The sequence below is a fragment of the Pan paniscus genome, chromosome 2, assembly GCF_029289425.2.
Source record: "Pan paniscus chromosome 2, NHGRI_mPanPan1-v2.0_pri, whole genome shotgun sequence".
NCBI classification, from domain to species: domain Eukaryota; kingdom Metazoa; phylum Chordata; class Mammalia; order Primates; family Hominidae; genus Pan; species Pan paniscus.
Window position 1 is genome coordinate 20,213,081 of NC_085926.1, and position 20,652 is coordinate 20,233,732.

At 39.7% G+C, this 20,652-nt stretch overlaps 1 non-coding gene across 1 annotated transcript; it reads right to left on the minus strand.

Moving 5' to 3' along the window:
- Window positions 1-18,828: 18,828 nt before the first annotated feature.
- LOC112439341 (U6 spliceosomal RNA) lies at window positions 18,829-18,934 on the minus strand. Its single transcript, XR_003027640.1, has one exon. It is a non-coding gene; the product is annotated as a U6 spliceosomal RNA (small nuclear RNA).
- Window positions 18,935-20,652: the final 1,718 nt, after the last annotated feature.

The following is a 20,652-nucleotide window of genomic DNA, read 5'->3' on the forward strand; positions in this document are numbered from 1 at the left end:
AAGCATCAGCTGGCTTGAGAAATAAAGGGACAGAGTACAAAAGAGAGAAACTTTAAAGCTGGGCATCCGGGGGAGACATCACATGTTGGTAGGTTCCGTGATGCCCCCCAAGCCGCAAAACCAGCAAGTTTTTATTAGGGACTTTCAAAAGGGGAGGGAGTGTGCGAATAGGTGTGGGTCACAGACATCAAGTACTTCACAAGGTAATGGAATATCACAAGGCAAATGGAGGCAGGGCGAGATCACAGGACCACAGGACCGGGGTGAAATTAAAATTGCTAATGAAGTTTCAGGCACTATTGTCATTGATAACATCTTACCAGGAGACAGTGTTTTGAGAGCAACTGGTCTGACCAAAATTTATTAGGCGGGAATTTCCTCTTCCTAATAAGCCTGGGAGCACTATGGGAGACTGGAGTCTATTTCACCCCTACAGCCTCGACCATAGAAGATGGCCGCGCCCGGGGGGCCAGATCAGAGACCCACTCCCAGGTGCGTATTCTCTTTCCCAGGGATGTTCCTTGCTGAGAAAAGAATTTAGTGATATTTCTCCCATTTGCTTTTGAAAGAAGAGAAATATGGCTCTGTTCCACCCGGCTCACCGGCGGTCAGAGTTTAAGGTTATCTCTCTTGTTTCCTAAACATTACTGTTATCCTGTTCTTTTTTCAAAGTGCCTAGATTTCATATTGTTCAAACACACGTGCTCTCCAATTTGTGCAGTTAATGCAATTATCACAGGATCCTGAGGCGACATACATCCTCCTCAGCTGACAGGATTAAGAGATTAAAGTAAAGACAGGCATAGGAAATCACAAGGGTATTGATTGGGGAAGTGATAAGTGTCCATGAAATCTTCACAATTTATGTTTAGAGATTGAAGTAAAGACAGGCATAAGAAATTATAAAAGTATTAATTTGGGGAACTAATAAATGTCCATGACACCTTCACAATCCACATTCTTCTGCCATGGCTTCAGCTGGTCCCCCCGTTTGGGGTCCCTGACTTCCCACAACACTAGCCTCATTAAATGAGTTAGGGAGGAGTCCCTCTTTTTCTATTATTTGGACTAGTTTCAGAAGGAATGGTACCAGCTCCTTTTTATACCTCTGTTAGAATTCAGCTGTGAATCTATCTGGTCCTGGACTTTTTTTGGTTGGTAGGCTATCAGTTGCTGCCTCAATTTCAGAACTTGTTATCAGTCAATTCAGGGATTCAACTTCTTCCTGGTTTAGTCTTGGGAGGGTGTATGTGTCCAGGAATTTATCCATTTCTTCTAGATTTTCTAGTTTATTTGTGTAGAAGTGTTTATAGTATTATCTGATGGTAGTTTGTGTTTCTTTGGATCAGTGGTGATATCCTCTTTATCATTTTTTATTGCGTCCATTTGATTCTTTTCTCTTCTTTATTAGTCTGGCTAGCGGTCTATCTATTTTGTTGATCTTTTCGAAAAACCAACTCCTGGATTCATTGATTTCTTGAAGGGTTTTTTGTGTCTCTATCTCTTTCAGTTCTGCTCTGATTTTAGTTATTTCTTGTCTTCTGCTAGCTTTTGAATTTGTTTGCTCTTGCTTCTCTAGTTCTTTTAATTGTGATGTTAGGGTGTCGATTTTAGGTCTTTCCTGCTTTCTCCTGTGGGCATTTAGTGCTATAAATTTCCCTCTACACACTGCTTTAAATGTGTCCCAGAGATTCTGGTACATTGTGTCTTTGTTCTCACTGGCTTCAAAGAACATCTTTATTTCTGCCTTCATTTCTATTTACCCAGTAGTCATTCAGGAGCAGGTTGTTCAGTTTCCATGTAGTTGTGTGGTTTTGAGTGAGTTTCTTACTCGAGTTCTAATTTGATTGCACTGTGGTCTGAGAGACTGTTTGTCATAATTTTTATTCTTTTGCATTTGCTGAGGAGTGTTTTATTTCTGATTATGTGGCCGATTTTAGAATAAGTGCAATGTGGTGCTGAGAAAATGTATATTCTGTTGATTTGGGGTGGAGAGTTTTGTAGATGTCTATTAGGTCTGCTTGATCCAAAGGTGAGTTCAAGTCCTGGATATCCTTGTTAATTTTCTGTCTTGTTGATCTGTCTAATATTGACATTGGGGTGTTAAAGTCTCCCACTATTATTGTGTGGGACTCTAAGTCTCTTTGTAGGTCTCTAAGAACTTTCTTTATGAATCTGGGTGCTCCTATATTGGGTGCATATATATTTAGGGTAGTTAGCTCTTCTTGTTGAATTGATCCCTTGACCATTATGTAATGCCCTTCTTTGTCTTTTTTGATCTTTGTTGGTTTAAAGTCTGTTTTATCAGAGACTAGAATTGCCACCCCTGCTTTTTTTTTTTTTTTTTTTTTTTTTTTGCTTTCCATTTGCTTGGCAGATCTTTCTCCATCCCTTTATTTTAACCTTTGTGTTTCTTTGCATGTGAGATGGGTCTCCTGAATACAGCACATTGATGGGTCTTGACTCTTTATCCAATTTGCCAGTCTGTGTCTTTTAATTGGGGCATTTAGCCTGTTTACATTTAAGGTTAATATTGTTATGTGTGAATTTGATCCTGCCATTATGATGTAAGCTGGTTATTTTGCCCATTCATTGATGCAGTTTCTTCATAGCATCGATGGTGTTTACAATTTGGTATGTTTTTGCAGTGGCTTATACCAGTTGTTCCTTTCCATGTTTAGTGCTTCCTTCAGGAGCTCTTGTAAGGCAGGCTTGGTGGTGACAAAATCTCTCAGCATTTGCTTGTCTGTAAAGGATTTTATTTCGCCTTCACTTATGAAGCTTAATTTGACTGGGTATGAGATTCTGGTTTGAAAATTCTTTTGTTTAAGAATGTCGAATATTGGCCCCAACTCTCTTCTATCTTGTAGGGTTTCTGCAGAGCCATCTGCTGTTAGTCTGATGGGCTTCCCTTTGTGGGTAACCTGACCTTTCTCTCTGGCTGTCCTTAACAATTTTTCCTTCGTTTCCACCTTGGTGAATCTGATGATTATGTGTCTTGGGGTTGCTCTTCTTGAAGAGTATCTTTGTAGTGTTTTGTTTATTTCCTAAATTTGAATGTTGGCCTGTCTTGCTAGGGTGGGGAAGTTCTCCTGGATAATATCCTGAAGAGAATGGAACTAACTTGTTTCCATTCTCCCAGTCACTTTCAGGTACACCGATCAAATGTAGGTTTTATCTTTTCACAGATTCCCATATTTCTTGGAGGCTTTCTTCATTCCTTTTCATTTCTTTTTTTCCTAATCTTGTCTTCATGCTTTATTTCATGAAGTAGATCTTCAATCTGTGATATCCTTTCTTCCAGTTGATCGATTCGGCTCTGATACTTATGTATGCTTCACGAAGTTCTCATGCTGTGCTTTTCAGCTCCATCAGGTCATTTATGTTCTTCTCTAAACTCGTTATTCTAGTTAGCAGTTCCTCTAATCTTTTTTCAAGGTTCTTAGCTTCCTTGCTTTGGGTTAGAACATGCTCCTTTAGCTTGGAGGAGTTTGTTATTATCCACCTTCTGAAGCCTACTTCTGTCAATTCATCAAACTCATTTTCTGTCCTGTTTTATTCCCTTGCTGGCGAGGAGTTGTGATCCTTTGGAAGAGAAGAGGCGTTCTGGTTTTTGGAATTTTCAGCCTTTTTGTGCTGGTTTCTCTTCATCTTCATGGATTTATCTACCTTTGGTCTTTGAAGTCGGAGACCTTTGGATGGGGTCTCTGAGTGAATGTTCTTTATGCTGATGTTGATACTATTCCTTTCTGCTTGTTAGTTTTCCTTCTAACAGTCAGGTCCCTCTGCTATAGGTCTGCTGGAGTTTGCTGGAGGTCCACTGTAGACCCTGTTTGCCTGGGTATCACCAGCCGAGGCTGCAGAACAGTAAAGATTTCCGGCTGCTCCTTCCTCTGGAAGCTTTGTCCCAGAGGGGCACCCACCAGATGCCAGCCAGAGCTCTCCTGTATGAGATGTCTGTCAGCCCCTACTGGGAGGTGTCTCTCCCAATCAGGATACATGGGGGTCAGGGACCCACCTGCAGAGGCAGTCTGACCCTTAGCAGAGCTCAAATGCTGTGCTGGGAGATCTGCTGCTCTTTTCAGAGCTGCCAGGCAGGGATGTTTAAGTCTGCTGAAACTGTGCCCACAACTGCCCCTTCCTCCAGGTGCTCTGTCCCATGGAGGTGGGGATTTTATCTATAAATCCCTGACTGGGGCTGCTGCGTTTTTTTTCAGAGATGTCGTGCCCTGACAAGAAGGAATTTAGAGAGGCAGTCTGGCCTCAGCACCTTGCTGAGCTGAGGAGGACTCCGCCCAGTTCGAACTTCCCGGGTACTCTGTTTACATTGTGAGGGTAAAACTGCCTACTTAAGCCTCAGCAATGGCGGACGCTTCTCCCCTCACCAAGCTCTAGCGTTCCAGGTCAAGCTCAGACTGCTGTGTTTGTAGTGAGAATTTCAAGCCAGTGGATCTTAGCTTGCTGGGCTCTGTGGGGGTGGTACCCACCAAGCCAGAACTACTTGGCTCCCTGGTTTCAGCCCCCTCTCCAGGGGAGTGAACGGTTCTGTCTCACTGGCATTCCAGGCGCCACTGGGGTATGAAAAAAAAACTCCTGTGGCTAGCTGGGTGTCTGCACAAATGGCTGCCCAGTTTTGTGCTGGACACCCATGGCCCTGGTGGCGTAGGCATCAGAGGGAATCTCCTGGTCTATGGGTTTCGAAGACCATGGGAAAATTGCAGTATCTGGGCCAGAGTGCACAGTACAGTCCCTAATGGCTTCCTTTGGCTGGGAGAGGGAATTCCCCGACGCCGTGGGCTTCCCAGGTGAGGCGATGCCCCACCCTGCTTTGGCTCGCCCTCCTTGGGCTGCACCCACTGTCCAACCAGTCCCAGTGAGACGAACTGGGTACCTCAGTTGGAAATGCAGAAGTCACTGCCTTCTGCGTTGATCTCACTGGGAGCTGCAGACTGGAGCTGTTTTCTATTTGGCCATCTTGCCAGCCACTTTGTTCCTGGGGTTTTTATTGTTGTTGTTGTTGTCGTTGTTTTTTAGTTCTTGTAGGTGTGATGTTAGAGCATTTAACAAAGATCTTCCTAACTTCCTTGAGCACTATAAACTTTCCTCTTACAACTGCTTTTGCTGCATCCCATAGATTTTGGTATGTTATGTCTGTGTTTTCATTTTTTTGATTTCTGCCTTAATTTTGTTGTTTACACAAAAGTCATTCAGGAGCAGTTTCTTTAATTTCCATGTAATTGTGTGATTTTGGGAGATCTTCTTGGTATTGATTTCCATTTTTATTCCACTTTTTGCTGAGAATATGGTTGGTGTGATTTCTTTGTCTTTTTTTTTTTGCATTTTCTGAGACTGGCTCTGTGACTGAGCATAATGATCAATCTTGGAGGATATTTCTTGTGCAGATAAGAAGAATGTGTATTCTGTGGTTAATGGGCGGAGTAGTCTGTAGATGTCTATTAGGTCCCATTGGTCCAGTGTCAAATTTAAGTTCAGAATTCTTTTGCTAGTTTTCTCCCTTTATGATCTAATGCTTTCAGTGGGGTGTTGAAGTCCCCCACTGATATTGTATCGCTGTCTAAGTCTTTTCATAGGTCTAGAAGTACCTGTCTTATGAATCCCAGTGCTCCAATATTGGGGGCATATGTATTTAGGGTAATTAAGTCTTCTTGTTGAATTGAACCCTTTATTATAATTTAATGCCCTTCTTTGTTTTTTTTCCTTGTTGTTGGTTTAAAGTCTTGTTTATCTAATATAAGAATAGCAAACCTTGCTCTTTTTTGTTTTCTATTTGCATGATAGATCTTCAACACTTTACTTTGAGTCTATGAGTGTCATTACATGTGAGATGGGTCTTTTGAAGACAGCAGACAGATGGGCCTTTTTATTTTTTAATCCAACTTAAAATGCCTTTTAAATATGGCAACAATTTACATTCAAGATTGATATTGATGTGTGAGGTTCTGATCCTATTGTGAAGTTTTTAGGTGGTTACTTTGTAGTTTCTTTCCTGTCGTTGCTTTATAGAGTCTGGGCTATGCATAATACCTAAGTCTGTTTTTGTGGTAACAGGTATTATTCTTTCATTTCCACATTTAGAACTCTCTTGAGAGTACTTGTAAGGTTGGTCTAGTGCTAGTGAATTCCCTTAATGACTGCTTGTCTAAAAATGATTTTATTTTTCCTTTGCTTATTAAGCTAGGTTTGGCAGGATATGACATTCTTGGTTGGAATTTCTTTTCTTTAGGAATGCTGTAAATAGGCCTCCTGTTTCTTCTGGCTTGTAAGGTTTCTGCCAGGAAGTTTGCTATTAGCCTGATAGGGTTCCCTTTGTACATGATCTGACCTTTTTCTCAGCTGCCTTTAAGATTTTTTTCTTTAGCGTTGACTTTGGATAGTCTGATGACTATAAACCTTCATGATGTTCATTTTGTATGGTATCTCTCAGGTGTTCTTTCAATTTTTTTATATGTGAATGTTTACCTTTCTAGGAAGATTAGGGAAATTTTCTTTGGTTATTCTCTGAAATATGTTTTCCAGGTTGTTTACCTTTTCTCTTTTTCTCTAGAAAAAGCCAATAACTCATAGGTTTGGTTGCTTTACATAATCCTGTACCTCTTAAAGACTTTGTTCATTTTTAAAAATTCTTTTTAAATGTTCTGTCTGACTGGGTTAGTTCAAAAGACCAGTCTTCAAGTTTTGAAATTCATTTTTCTGCTTGATCTAGTCTATTGATAAAGCTTTTAATTGTATTTTGAAATTCCTTGAGTTTTTCTGTGTCAGAAGCTCCGATTAATTTCTTTTTATGTTGTTCATCTCTTCCTTCATTTCCTGGGTTGCTTTATAAGTTTCTTTGTCTTGGCTGGGCTCAGTGGCTCAAACCTGTAATCCCAGCACTTTGGGAGGCCAAGGTGGATTGCTTGACCTCAGAAGTTCGAGACCAGCCTGGGCAACATGGTGAAACCTCATGTCTATAAAAAAAATACAAAAATTAGCTGGGTGTGGTGGTGGATGCCTGTGGTCTCAGCTATTCGGGAGGCTGAGGTGGGAGGATTGTTTGGGCCCAGTAGGTTGAGGCTGCAGTGAGCCAAGATCATGCCACTGCACTCCAGCCTGGGTGACAGAGTAGTGAGACCTTGTCTCCAAAAAAAAAAAGAAGTTTCTTTGTGTTAATTTTCAACTTCATCTTGGATTTCATTTAGCTTCCTTGCAATCCATGCTTTGAATTTTTTGTCTGTAATTTCTGACTTTCTATTTTGATTATCGACCATTGCTGGGGAGCTAGTGTGATCCTCTGTCAATATTGCAACATTCAGATTTCTCATACCAGGATTCTTCTTCTGGTTCCTTCTCATCTGGAGACACTGGTACTTCTAATTTTTGTAATTATTTTTGTGTGGATAGGATTTTTTTTCTTTCTCTCTTTCCTTATCATATTATTGAGTTTTTTTTCCCCCTTTCCCCCCACTCCCTAAGGATTGTGATTATAGAGAATATTGGGTAGAGTCTTTTGGCTTTGCTTCTATAGCCCTATGCACCCCTGTCAGCACGTTTTTATATTGGGCTGTATTTTTGACCTACAGGTCAGTAGATGGTGCTTATGGGTAAAAATGAAATGAGGCCAATGTGGATGGGTATATACCTCATCCTTGTTTACTAGGTGAAGCTCTCTGTTGCCTCAGGCAGTAGGCTGTTCCATGCAGTAGACAGTGGTGTGAACTCCTTGCTCAGCACCATAGTGGGACACCAAGATGGGTAAGGCTGAATGAGGCAGGGCCATGTGCAAGTTACCCAATGGCAGGCACAAAGACCAGCACCAAGGAGGGGGTCCGGTGAGCAGCCACCAAATGCCCTAATCTGGCAATTTTTTATTTCAATTGGTAACAAATATGATTTTCTAAAATTTTGAAGCATTATTTATGCTTTAAATAATGCTTACATGAGAAAATGCTTAAATGGAAAATTAGAAAATATAACAAGGTTTAAATTCCTTAATACATAGGTAGCTCTTAAATATCAATAAGAAAAATGTACAAATTCTTATAATTGTAATTGTAATTCTCTAACAAGAGATTTACAACTTCTTGACTTTATTACAAAAATAAAATTAGATAAATATACAGTAAGGTCCAAAGACAATCATTATAGCATTGTCTATGATAGTGAAATATTTGAATCAATCTGAAGATCTGTAAATAGAGCATTAGTTAAATATATTTGGGAATAGGTGTATAAATGAAATAATATGCAGCCTTATGCAAACCTAGATTTATTTTGGGGTATGCAGTTACTCAGGCTTCTAGTAAGTTTGTTTATAATTCCACAGTTTGGAAGCTCTGAGTCCCAGGGTTAACAAGCCAAGGGAACATGGGCCGTGAATAGTCAAGTATGAGGAATTCCTAGCCCTAAGGAATCTGCCTTATACCACTGGGAGGAAGATTGTAATTAAATGCTTGTCAGTTGATGTGTTGCCAGTCACCAAAAAGTTTACTAAATTATAATGTTATTCCTTGAACTTGACTGACATGGTTTTCTTGGCCTCACAGTTTCATTGACTAAGCCAAGGTAACCCTGTTCAGTAGATTGGCCCTCTTGCCTAAGGATATTAGTAATTTAAATTGAATAAGTGGTAAAATTGTGGACAATTACATACTGAAGTTGTCTCTTGGTTGACACGTGGGCTGGTAAAACCACTTTAAAGGCATACATCTCTTTAGCAGTGCTTGCATGCATGCCAGGGAAAAGAAAACTGCACATTAGCATGGATGAATGTTGGCATACTTTCAAACTCAAGCTATTCATAATTTAGGAATTAATGTGTATACTGTTGCTTGGCATCTTTCAGAAATGTTCAAAGCTTCACTTTTTAATTTAATTTTATTTTTTTTGAGACAGAGTCTTGCGTCTTGCTCTGTTGCTAGACTGGAATGCAGTGGCGCGATCTCGGCTCACTGCAACCTCCGCGTCCTGGGTTCAAGTGATTCTCCTGCCTCAGCCTCCCAAGTAGCTGGGACTACAGGCACACACCACCACACCCAGCTAATTTTTGTATTTTTAGTAGAGATGGGGTTTCACCCTGTTAGCCAGGATGGTCTCAATCTCTTGACGTCGTGATCCGCCTGCCTCAGCCTCCCAAAGTGCTGGGATTACAGGTGTGAGCTACCACACCCAACCAAAGCTTCACTTTTTAAGAACCAGTATCAGTGTGTTTGTATAAATTATTGTATGACTAGCAGATCCTATTAAGTTAGTAGATTACCAACAGAAAAAAAAAAAAGAAAACTCAAAGATTATCTTTGAAGTAATGTAATAGAGTTTTGCAAATAAGATGGTGGGGAAATCTCCCTTCAATCCAGTATGATTTCTTTGTTGTCAGTGTATACATTTTTCTCTAAAGACATTACAAATATTAAATATAAACATAAATATATTCAATTATTTGGAAATATTGTGTGAAAAATCTGGCTTTGACGTCTTAGGATTCTTTTTCCCTAATTTTAATGCCACAACCTGTAGAATCAATAGATCACAAGGGAAATAAATCTGGGCATTCATCCATCAACGTAAACCATTTCAGTATAATTTATTAAGAAATAGTTCTCAGACATGATCAACAAATGGTGCAGACATTTCAGCTCTCCAAGATAAAAGAGTGAGACTTTGATTACAGAAAGTCAGAAACAGAAAGAAAAGTAGAAATTTTGAATAAAAAGAAAAATCAGGCTATGGAAACTAAGAAACAGAGGTAAGTATGCCATATATATTTGCAGCTAGATCTTTTTTTCCTCTTGCTAAGTGGTAGGAAGAGAGTGACCAAGGGTGTGTGCAGGATGGTGAAAGGATCCACCAGGGCAAATAGAGTGAGCAGAAAATACATCTTACAGGGGGACCTTACCTTTAAGAACTCAGGCAAACTACTTATTCAAGTTTCAGTAGCATGTTACCTAGTATATCTTGTGTGTCTCTCATATTCTTATATGAAGAAAGCTGGTATTTGGGAGCTAGCCAGAAAATGGAATTATTTATTTTTTCCTTTCATTTCTTAGCTTTTCCAGGTTTTCTGGAATTTTAATTAAGATTCCAGACATCTCAGCCATAATTTTCAGACAGCTTTTGTTAACAATATCAATCTATATGTTTAGTTCAGTGTAATCAAACCTGTTTCTTTAAAAAAAATGCCTGTTTATACTCAGTGCTTATGTTCTGTAAAACATAGACGTGATCAATAATCATGATAAAATATTTTAATTTTGAATGTCACTGGCTCCACTGAATAATAGAAAAGTTATCTAATTGTCTAATAATAGAAAAGTTACCTAATTGTTGTAATTATTCCCGAAAAGGTTCTCCCACACCCCCATCTTCCCTGATGTTTTTATTCCATTGAATTCTCCAGAATGCATGCTAGTTATTTGTGTTTTAAATCTTGATTTGGTAATTTTTTGGTATTGTATATAGATTCTAACTAGCAAAGTATATAGCATTTTGTGACTTTTACATTGATCTTTTATCTTTAGTTTATTTTCATAATTTTATGCAAAAATCATTTAAAAAACAATTATCTGTATGTGCTTAAATATTTTAAGTGGACAATTGATGTATAGAACAAAACAGATGGCATATTTTTCCAGGGAAAGTTGTGTGCCTTGTATGTTTTTAATTCTGTAAGGTCCAACAGGCTAAAATCATCAAAATTACACTTAAATAATAAAAATTACAGTCAAATATAGATGCATTTTTTTATACATGAAGATATTTTATTTTATTTTATTTATTTATTTTTGGCATTTTAAAATTATTATTATTATTATACTTTAAGTTTTAGGGTACATGTGCACAATGTGCAGGTTAGTTACATATGTATACCTGTGCCATGCTGGTGTGCTGCACCCATTAACTCATCATTTAGCATTAGGTATATCTCCTAATGCTATCCCTCCCCCCTCCCCCTACCCCACAACAGTCCCCAGAGTGTGATGTTCCCCTTCCTGTGTCCATGTGTTCTCGTTGTTCAATTCCCACCTCTGAGTGAGAACATGCGGTGTTTGGTTTTTTTCCTTGCGATAGTTTACTGAGAATGATGGTTTCCAATTTCATCCATGTCCCTACAAAGGACATGAACTCATCCTTTTTTATGGCTGCATGGTATTCCATGGTGTATATGTGCCACATTTTCTTAATCCAGTCTATCATTGTTGGACATTTGGGTTGGTTCCAAGTCTTTGCTATTGTGAATAGTGCCGCAATAAACATATGTGTGCATGTGTCTTTATAGCAGCATGATTTATAATCCTTTGGGTATATACCCAGTAATGGGATGGCTGGGTCAAATGGTATTTCTAGTTCTAGATCCCTGAGGAATCGCCACACTGACTTCCACAATGGTTGAACTAGTTTACAGTCCTACCAACAGTGTAAAAGTCTTCCTATTTCTCCACATCCTCTCCAGCACCTGTTGTTTCCTGACTTTTTAATGATTGCCATTCTAACTGGTGTGAGATGGTATCTCATTGTGGTTTTGATTTGCATTTCTCTGATGGCCAGTGATGATGAGCATTTTTTCATGTGTCTTTTGGCTGCGTAAATGTCTTCTTTTGAGAAGTGTCTGTTCATATCCTTTGCCCATGTTTTGATGGGGTTGTTTGTTTTTTTCTTGTAAATTTGTTTGAGTTCATTGTAGATTCCGGATATTAGCCCTTTGTCAGATGAGTAGGTTGTGAAAATTTTCTCCCATTGTGTAGGTTGCCTGTTCACTCTCATGGTAGTTTCTTTTGCTGTGCAGAAGCTGTTTAGTTTAATTAGATCCCATTTGTCAATTTTGGCTTTTGTTGCCATTGCTTTTGGTGTTTTAGACATGAAGTCCTTGCCCATGCCTATGTCCTGAATGGTAATGCCTAGGTTTTCTTCTAGGGTTTTTATGGTTTTAGGTCTAACGTTTAAGTCTTTAATCCATCTTGAATTAATTTTTGTATACGGTGTAAGGAAGGGATCCAGTTTCAGCTTTCTCCGTATGGCTAGCCAGTTTTCCCAGCACCATTTATTAAATAGGGAATCCTTTCCCCATTTCTTGTTTTTCTCAGGTTTGTCAAAGATCAGATAGTTGTAGATATGCAGCGTTATTTCTGAGGGCTCTGTTCTGTTCCATTGATCTATATCTCTGTTTTGGTACCAGTACCATGCTGTTTTGGTTACTGTAGCCTTGTAGTATACTTTGAAGTCAGGTAGTGTGATGCCTCCAGCTTTCTTCTTTTGGCTTAGGATTGACTTGGTGATGTGGGCTCTTTTTTGATTCCATATGAACTTTAAAGTAGCTTTTTCCAGTTCTGTGAAGAAAGTCTTCGGTAGCTTGATGGGGATGGCATTGAATCTATAAATTACCTTGGGCAGTATGGCCATTTTCATGATATTGATTCTTCCTACCCATGAGCATGGAATGTTCTTCCATTTGTTTGTATCCTCTTTTATTTCATTGAGCAGTGGTTTGTAGTTCTCCTTGAAGAGGTGCTTCACGTCCCTTGTAAGGTGGATTCCTAAGTATTTTATTCTCTTTGAAGCAATTGTGAATGGGAGTTCACTCATGATTTGGCTCTCTGTTTGTCTGTTATTGGTGTATAAGAATGCTTGTGATTTTTATACATTGATTTTGTATCCTGAGACTTTCCTGAAGTTGCTTATCAGCTTAAGGAGATTTTGGGCTGAGACAATGGGGTTTTCTAGATATACAATCATGTCATCTGCAAACAGGGACAGTTTGACTTCCTCTTTTCCTAATTGAATATCCTTTATTTCCTTCTCCTGCCTAATTGCCCTGGCCAGAACTTCCAACACTATGTTGAATAGGAGTGGTGAGAGAGGGCATCCCTGTCTTGTGCCATTTTTCAAAGGGAATGCTTCCAGTTTTTGCCCATTCAGTATGCTATTGGCTGTGGGTTTGTCATAAATAGCTCTTATTATTTTGAGATACGTCCCATCAATACCTAATTTATTGAGAGTTTTTAGCATGAAGGGTTGTTGAATTTTGTCAAAGGCCTTTTCTGCAAGTATTGAGATAACATGTGGTTTTTGTCATTGGTTCTGTTTATATGCTGGGTTACATTTATTGATTTGCGTATATTGAACCAGCCTTGCATCCCAGGGATGAAGCCCCTTGATCATGGTGGATAAGCTTTTTGATGTACTGCTGGATTCGGTTTGCCAGTATTTTATTGAGGATTTTTGCATCAATATTCATCAAGGATATTGGTCTAAAATTCTCTTTTTTTGTTGTGTCTCTGCCTGGCTTTGGTATCAGGATGATGCTGGCCTCATAAAATGAGTTAGGGAGGATTCCTTCTTTTTCTATTGATTGGAATAGTTTCAGAAGGAATGGTACCAGTTCCTCCTTGTACCTCTGGTAGAATTCGGCTGTGAAGATGCATTTTTAAAGGTGTGATTGATTGCAATTTCAGGTAAAGACCAAATGTTATTTTTTAAAAATTTCCTCTATGAAGGGCTTTATAATATGCTTATTTGAAGTATTATTCAACTGTGGTCAAAACAAGAAAAATATAAATCAGGCTCTATTTAAGTGTATGACACTGCAGCAGCAATGAACAGAATTCTAGAAATGTGACAATTGACAAATTGTTGTCACAGAGTTCCAGGGATATCTGTGAGCAGGCAAGTTATGGGCAGAATTAAAAACATGCAGTGGATGTTTCTGTACAATTGTATTGCTGAATATTGCAGAGTCAAATACATTTCCTAGTATACTTTTACTTTGTTATTCTCCGCTCTTCAATATACAAAATCATTTGAATGCAGTGAAGATGCTATAAGAAAGCCTTTAAATGAGATATTGCTATAACAGTGTCTAATGGTGAAAGGAATTTGAATTCTCTCATTCTTTTTATATGTTTAATGATGCTAAAGTTAACCAGGGAAAGACCTGTGCATCTTGACCTTCCTCAAGCTAAGTTTATCCTGAATCTCTGTGATGGCTCATAATTTCTCAAAAGCTCCCACAATCTATATGGCTCTAATTTTAGTGGAAAATTCCCAAATCTTAGAACAATTTCATTTAAACAATCTTTCAACTATTTATTATACTGGCCATCACTATATATCTTAAGATCTTACATGGAAATGTTATTTTCAGAATAATCACCTTGGAAGATTCTATATTCATGTTAGTGTTGCAAAAATAATTTTTGGATTTGTGTGTATGTGTGTGTTTGTAATTATCTTTTGTGTAGATTCAGGAATGGAAAATTTTTATTCTGAGGATAGATCCTTTTGTTCCTTCCTTTTAATGTATAAATTTTCTTCTGACATGAATTTTAAATGTCTGCAGAATATTCTGTTGTATAGTCATGGCCGTATTTAGGCAGTTTATAATTTTCTGATAAACATCCTAGTTTTGATAGCAACAGGAGGCACATAAATTCTAGTCAGACAGGTGCAGGTCCCTGGCAAGACCCTACCTTCGAGCCAAAAAGTCTGAAACCTGTGGCCCAAAGTGAGAACTTCCATTCCTGTGTGCCTGCTGTCTCCTGATTTGTTCTTTCTGAATAATATTTTTTTTTTTTTACCAATGGAATGTTGCCTTTTCCAAAAATTCCTATGTCCTGCCCCACCCACATCCTGTGCCTATAAAGACCCCAAACGCAGCAGGCAGAGAGGAGAAGTGGCTGGATGTTGGGGAGAAGCAGCTAGACGTTGGGGAGAGGTGACTTTGGCTTCAGAGATGGTGGCTGGATGAGGCAACTTGACTTCAGAAGAGAAAGGCAGAGAGGGAGCTTGACTTTAGGGGAGAGCAACCTTTCCTTCCTGTCTCCTTTCCAGCTCTCCTCTCCACTGACAGCTGCTTTACTCACTCAAAATTCTCCACATTCACCGTCTTTCAATTCATCCGCATGACTTCATTCCTCTTGGGCACTGGACAAGAATTCAGGACACACCAGGTATGGGTACCTGCTATCACGCTGGCCCTTCGCCCTCACTGCCAGAGGGCAGCCGCCTCACACAACAAAGGAAAGGGCTCACTGAACTGATAACACACTGTTGTCTGCAGACAGCTGAGCTAGGAGAGCATTGTAACATGCCCTCTGGGGCTTTGGGGTCGCAGGCACCCCCACATAGATGCTGCTGTGGGAACTCCATGGAGTTCGCTCCGTTGCTAAAGCAGCTGGGTCCTGCACTCGCTCACGTGTGTGCTTCTTCCTGCAAGGGGTGGAGCACAGCAGACCCAAGTGAGTGGAGTTTGCTCCTACCAACACCAAAGTGGCTGGCCAGTTCCTGCACTCATTCACTCACATGGTCCCTCCTGCGAGGGAGCCTGAGTAAACGAGGCACCCCTGTTGCAAGTCCCATGAAGGGGTCAAGAAAATATCCTGCATCAGTCTGATGATTATTGACCACTTCTCTGTATCTTATGATAGAATTCTAAAAGTGAGATTATTGATCAAGAGGCTATGAAAAAATATGAAGTTTCCAGACATTGCTTTAGAGTATTTTAATAAGGACCTAGTTCAATTTGAATCACAAAAACTGTTTGGATTCCACCAGATAGGGGTGGGCAGGAATTGGAAGATTAAAATATTTTTCCACTTCCACTTAGAGATTAGGTGAGGTTGTAGCCATTCACTTATCTATTAAACAGAGTCATTGTTTATGCTTCCTCGTTATCATAGAATCACTATTTTTCTCCTAGTTGATGTGTATGATTTACCTAATTTTTTCTTCTTTTTTTATTATTATACTTTAAGTTCTGGGATACATGTGCAGAATGTGCAGATTTGTTACACAGGTATACATGTGCCATGGTGGTTTCCTGCACCCATGAACCGTCATCTACATTAGGTATTTCTCCTGATGATATCCGTCCCCTAAGCCCCCACCCCCAGACAGGCCCCAGTGTGTGATGTTCCTTTCCGAGTCCATGTGTTCTCATTGTTCAGCTCCCACTTAGGAGTGAGAACGTGGTGTTTGGTTTTCTGTTCCTGTGTTAGTTTGCTGAGAATGATGGTTTCCAGCTTCATCCATGTCCCTGCAAAGGACATGAACTCATCCTTTTTAATGGCTGCATAGTATTCCGTAGTGTATATGTGCCACATTTTCTTAATCCAGTCTATCATTGGTGGGCATTTGAGTTGGTTCCAAGTATTTGATATTGTGAATAGTGTGTCGAGAAACATGTGTGCATGCATCTTTATAGTAGAATGATTTATAATCCTTTGGGTATATACCCAGTAATGAGATTGCTGGGTCAAATGGTATTTCTAGTTCTAGGTCCTTGAGGAATTGCCACACTGTCTTCCACAATGGTTTAAGTAATTTACGCTCCCACCAATAGTGTAAAAACGTTTCTGTTTTTCCACATCCTCTCCAGCATCTGTCGTTTCCTGACTTTTTAATGATTGCCATTCTAACTAGCGTGAGATGGTATCTCATTGTGGTTTTGATTTGCATTTCTCTAATGACGAGTCATGATGAGCTTTTTCTCATGTTTGTTGTCCGCATAACTGTCTTCTTTTGAGAAGTGTCTGTTTAAATCCTTTGCCCACTTTTTCATGGGGTTGTTTGGTTTTCTTGTTAATTTGTTTATGTTCTTTGTAGATTCTGGACATTAGCCCTTTGTCAGATGGATAGATTGTAAAAATTTTCTCTCATTCTGTAGGTTGCCTCTTCTCTCTGGTGGTAGTTTCTTTTGCTGTGCAGAGCTCTTTAGTTTAGTTATATCTCATTTGCCTAGTTTGGGTTTTGTTGCCATTGCTTTTGGTGTTTTAGTCATGAAGTCTTTACCCATGCTTATGTCCTGAATGGTATTGCCTAGGTTGTCTTCTAGGATTTTTATGGTTTTAGGCATTACATTTAAATATTTAATCCATCTTAAGTTAATTTTTGTATAAGGTGTAAGGAAGGGGTCTAGTTTCAGTTTTCTGTATATGGCTAGCCAGTTTCCCAACACCACTTATTAAACAGGAAATCCTTTCCCCATTGCTTGTTTTTGTCAGGTTTGTCAAAGATCAGATGGTTGTAGATGTGTGGTGTTATTTCTGAGGCCTCTGTTCTGTTCCATTGGTCTATATATCTGTTTTGGTACTTTTACCATGCTGTTTTAGTTACTGTAGCCTTGTAGTATAGTTTGAAGTCAGGTAGCGTGATACCTCCAGCTTTGTTCTTTTTGCTTAGGATTGTCTTGGCTATATGGGCTCAGTTTTTGTTTCATATGAAATTTAAAGTAGTTTTTTTCTAATTCTGTGAAGAGAGTTAGTTGTAGCTTGATGGGGATAGCACTGAATCTGTACATTACTTTGGGCAATATGGGCATTTTCACAATATTGATTCTTCCTATCCATGAGCATGGAATGTTTTTCCATTTGTTTGTGTCCTCTCTGATTTCCTTGAGCAGTGGTTTGTTGTTCTCCTTGAAGAGGTCCTTCACATCCTTTGTAAGTTGTATTCCTAGGTATTTTATTCTCTTTGTAGCAATTGTGAATTGGAGCTCAGTCATGATTTGGCTCTCTGTTTGTCTGTTATTGGTGTATAGGAATGCATGTGATTTTTGCACGTTGATTTTGTATTCTGAGACTTTGCTGAAGTTGCTTATCAACTTAAGGAGATTTTGGGCTTAGACGATAGGATTTTCTAATATACAATCATGTCATCTGCAAACAGAGACAATTTGACTTCCTCTCTTGCTATTTGAATACACTGTATTTCTTTTTCTTGCCTGATTGCCCTGGCCAGAACTTCCAATACTATGTTGAATAGGAGTGGAGAGAGAGGGCATCCTTTTCTTGCACCGGTTTTCAAAGGGAATGCTTCTAGCTTTTGCCCATTCAGTATGATATTGGCTGTAGGTTTGTCATAAATAGCTCTTAATATTTTGAGATACATTCCATCAATGCCTAGTTTAATGAGAATTTTTATCATGAAGGGTATTGAGTTTTATCAAAGGCCTTTTCTGTATCTATTGAGATAATAATGTGGTTTTTGTCATTGGTTCTGTTTATGTGATGGATTACATTTATTGATTTGCACATGATGAACCAGTCTTGCATCCCAGGGATGAAGCCAACTTGATCAGGGTGGATAAGGTTTTTGATGTGCTGCTGGATTCGCTCTGCCAGTATTTTGTGGAGGATTTTCGCATCGATGTTCATCAGGGATGTTGGCCTGAAACTTTCCTTTTTGTTGTGTCTCTGCCAGGTTTTGGTATCAGGCTGATGCTGGCCTCATAAAATAAGTTAGGGAGGAGTCCTTGAATAGTTTTAGAAGGAAAGATCCTCTTTGTACCTGTGGTAGAATTTGGCTGTGAATCCATCTGGTCCTGGGCTTTTTTTGGTTGGTGGGCTATTACTGCTTCAGTTTCAGAACTTGTTATTGGTCTATTCAGGGATTCAACTTCTTCCTGGCTTAATACACCTGGAAGGTGTATTTGTCCAGGAATTTATCCATTTCCTCTAGATTTTCTAGTTTGTTTGTGGAGAGGTGTTTATAGTATTCTCTGATGGTAGCTTGTATTTCTGTGGGATCAGTGGTGATATCCCCTTTATCATTTTTTATTGTGTTTATTTTTTTCTTCTATCTTTTCTTTATTAGTCTGGCTAGTGGTCTTTGTATTTTGTTGATCTTTTCACAAAACCAGTTATTGATTTTTTGAAGGGTTTTTTATGTCTCTATCTCCTTCAGTTCTGCTCTGATCTTATTTCATGTCTTCTGCTAGCTTTTGAATTTGTTTGCTCTTGCTTCTCTAGTTCTTTTAATTGTGATGTTAGGGTGTCAATTTAAGATCTTTCCTGCTTTCTCCTGTGGGCATATAGTGCTATGAATTTCCCTCTAAACACTTAAAATATGGAACACTTCATGAATTTGTGTATCTTCCTTGTGCAGGGGCCGTGGTAATCTTCTCTGTATCGTTACAATTTTAGTATATGTGCTGCTGAGCGAGCACCTTATTTGTTCTTCTTATCATAGAGGATCCAACATATACCTTTGTGATATTATCAGTATGTAAATGGTAGCTGAAGCCACATATATATAAATGACATGATCTGGAAGAATGTGTGGTGGAGAAAGAAAGAGTTGAAAATGGAACCCTGGAGAATAACAACGTTTAAGGTTCAGGCCTTTAAAGAAGTCTTTTTCCTGCAGATTGGGAAAGAGTAGCTAACCAAGTGAGAGATAACTCCAGGAAAATACAACATTTCAACTGTGATGGAGATATCAGGGATGTCAAATGCATCAGAAAGGTCTAGGAAGATAAGAATGGAAGAGTGCTATGTTTATCAACACAATTGTTCTATTCCTTTTGAAAGGTGAAGCTGGCTGGGCTTCTGGGTTGGGTGGGGACTTGGAGAACTTTTGTGTCTAGCTAAAGGATTGTAAATGCACCAACCAGCACTCTGTGTCTAGCTAAAGGATTGTAAACGCACCAACAGCCCTCTGTAAAATGCACCAATCAGCAGTCTGTAAAATGGACCAATCAGCAGTCTGTAATATGGACCAATCAGGGCTCCGTAAAATGGACCAATCAGCAGGATGTGGGCGGGACAAAATAAGGGAATAAAAGCTGGCCACGTGAGCCAGCAGCAGCAACCTGCTCAGGTCCCATTCCATGCTGTGGAAGCTTTGTTGTTTCGCTGTTCACAATAAATCTTGCTGCTGCTCACTCTGCGTCCGCACTACCTTTAACAGCTGTAACACTCACTGCGAAGGTCTGTGGCTTCACTCCTGAAGTCAGCAAGACCACGAACCCACCGGGAGGAACAAACAACTCTGGACGCACCAGCTTTAAGAGCTCACTGCGAAGGTCTGCGGCTTCACTCCTGAAGTCAGCAAGACCACGAACCTACTGGGAGGAACAAACAACTCTGGACGTGCCACCTTTAAGAGCTGTAACATTAACTGCGAAGGTCTGTGGCTTCACTCCTGAAGTCAGCGAAACCATGAACCCACCAGAAGGAAGAAACTCTGGACACATGTGAACATTTGAAGGAACAAACTCCGGACACACCATCCTTAAGAACTGTAACACTCACCACAAGAGTCCGTGGCTTCAATCTTGAAGTCAGTGAGACCAAGAAACCACTGGAAGGAGCCAATTCTGGACACATTTTGGCGACCACAAAGGGACTGTCACCTATCGCCAAGCGGTGAGTACCATCAGACCCCTTTTGCTTGCTATTCTGTCCTATTTTTCCTTGGAATTTGGTGGCTAAATATCGGGCACCTGATGGCCAGTTAAATATGAGTAGCACAGCTGCTGGACTAAAGACACGGGTGTCAGGCTTTCTGGGAAAGGGTGATCTAACAACCCCCGACTCTTTGGAATTGGGAGCATTGCTTTGCTTGGAATCAGCTTCTGCTTTTCCTGTACTTCTGGGCTGAGCCGAGGGTCGGCAGAGAGGAAAGCCATTCAGCTCCAGGGTCCTGACAAGTTGTTGGTTGACCCGGCAGCCATGAGCGGAACTCTCAAAGTTACGTCGCCCAAGCGAGACTCACCCATGTGTCCTATCTATCCTGACCCTTGCCTCTTGGGTCCTAATGCTTGTAAGACAAACTTCCTCTGGCCTCTCTTCTCCGAGGCTAGTCCCACTTCTAAAAACCACTCCCTGTCTCTGGTGCTTTTCTAGTTTCTCCTATAAGAATGATTTCTAGTATAAACTCCAG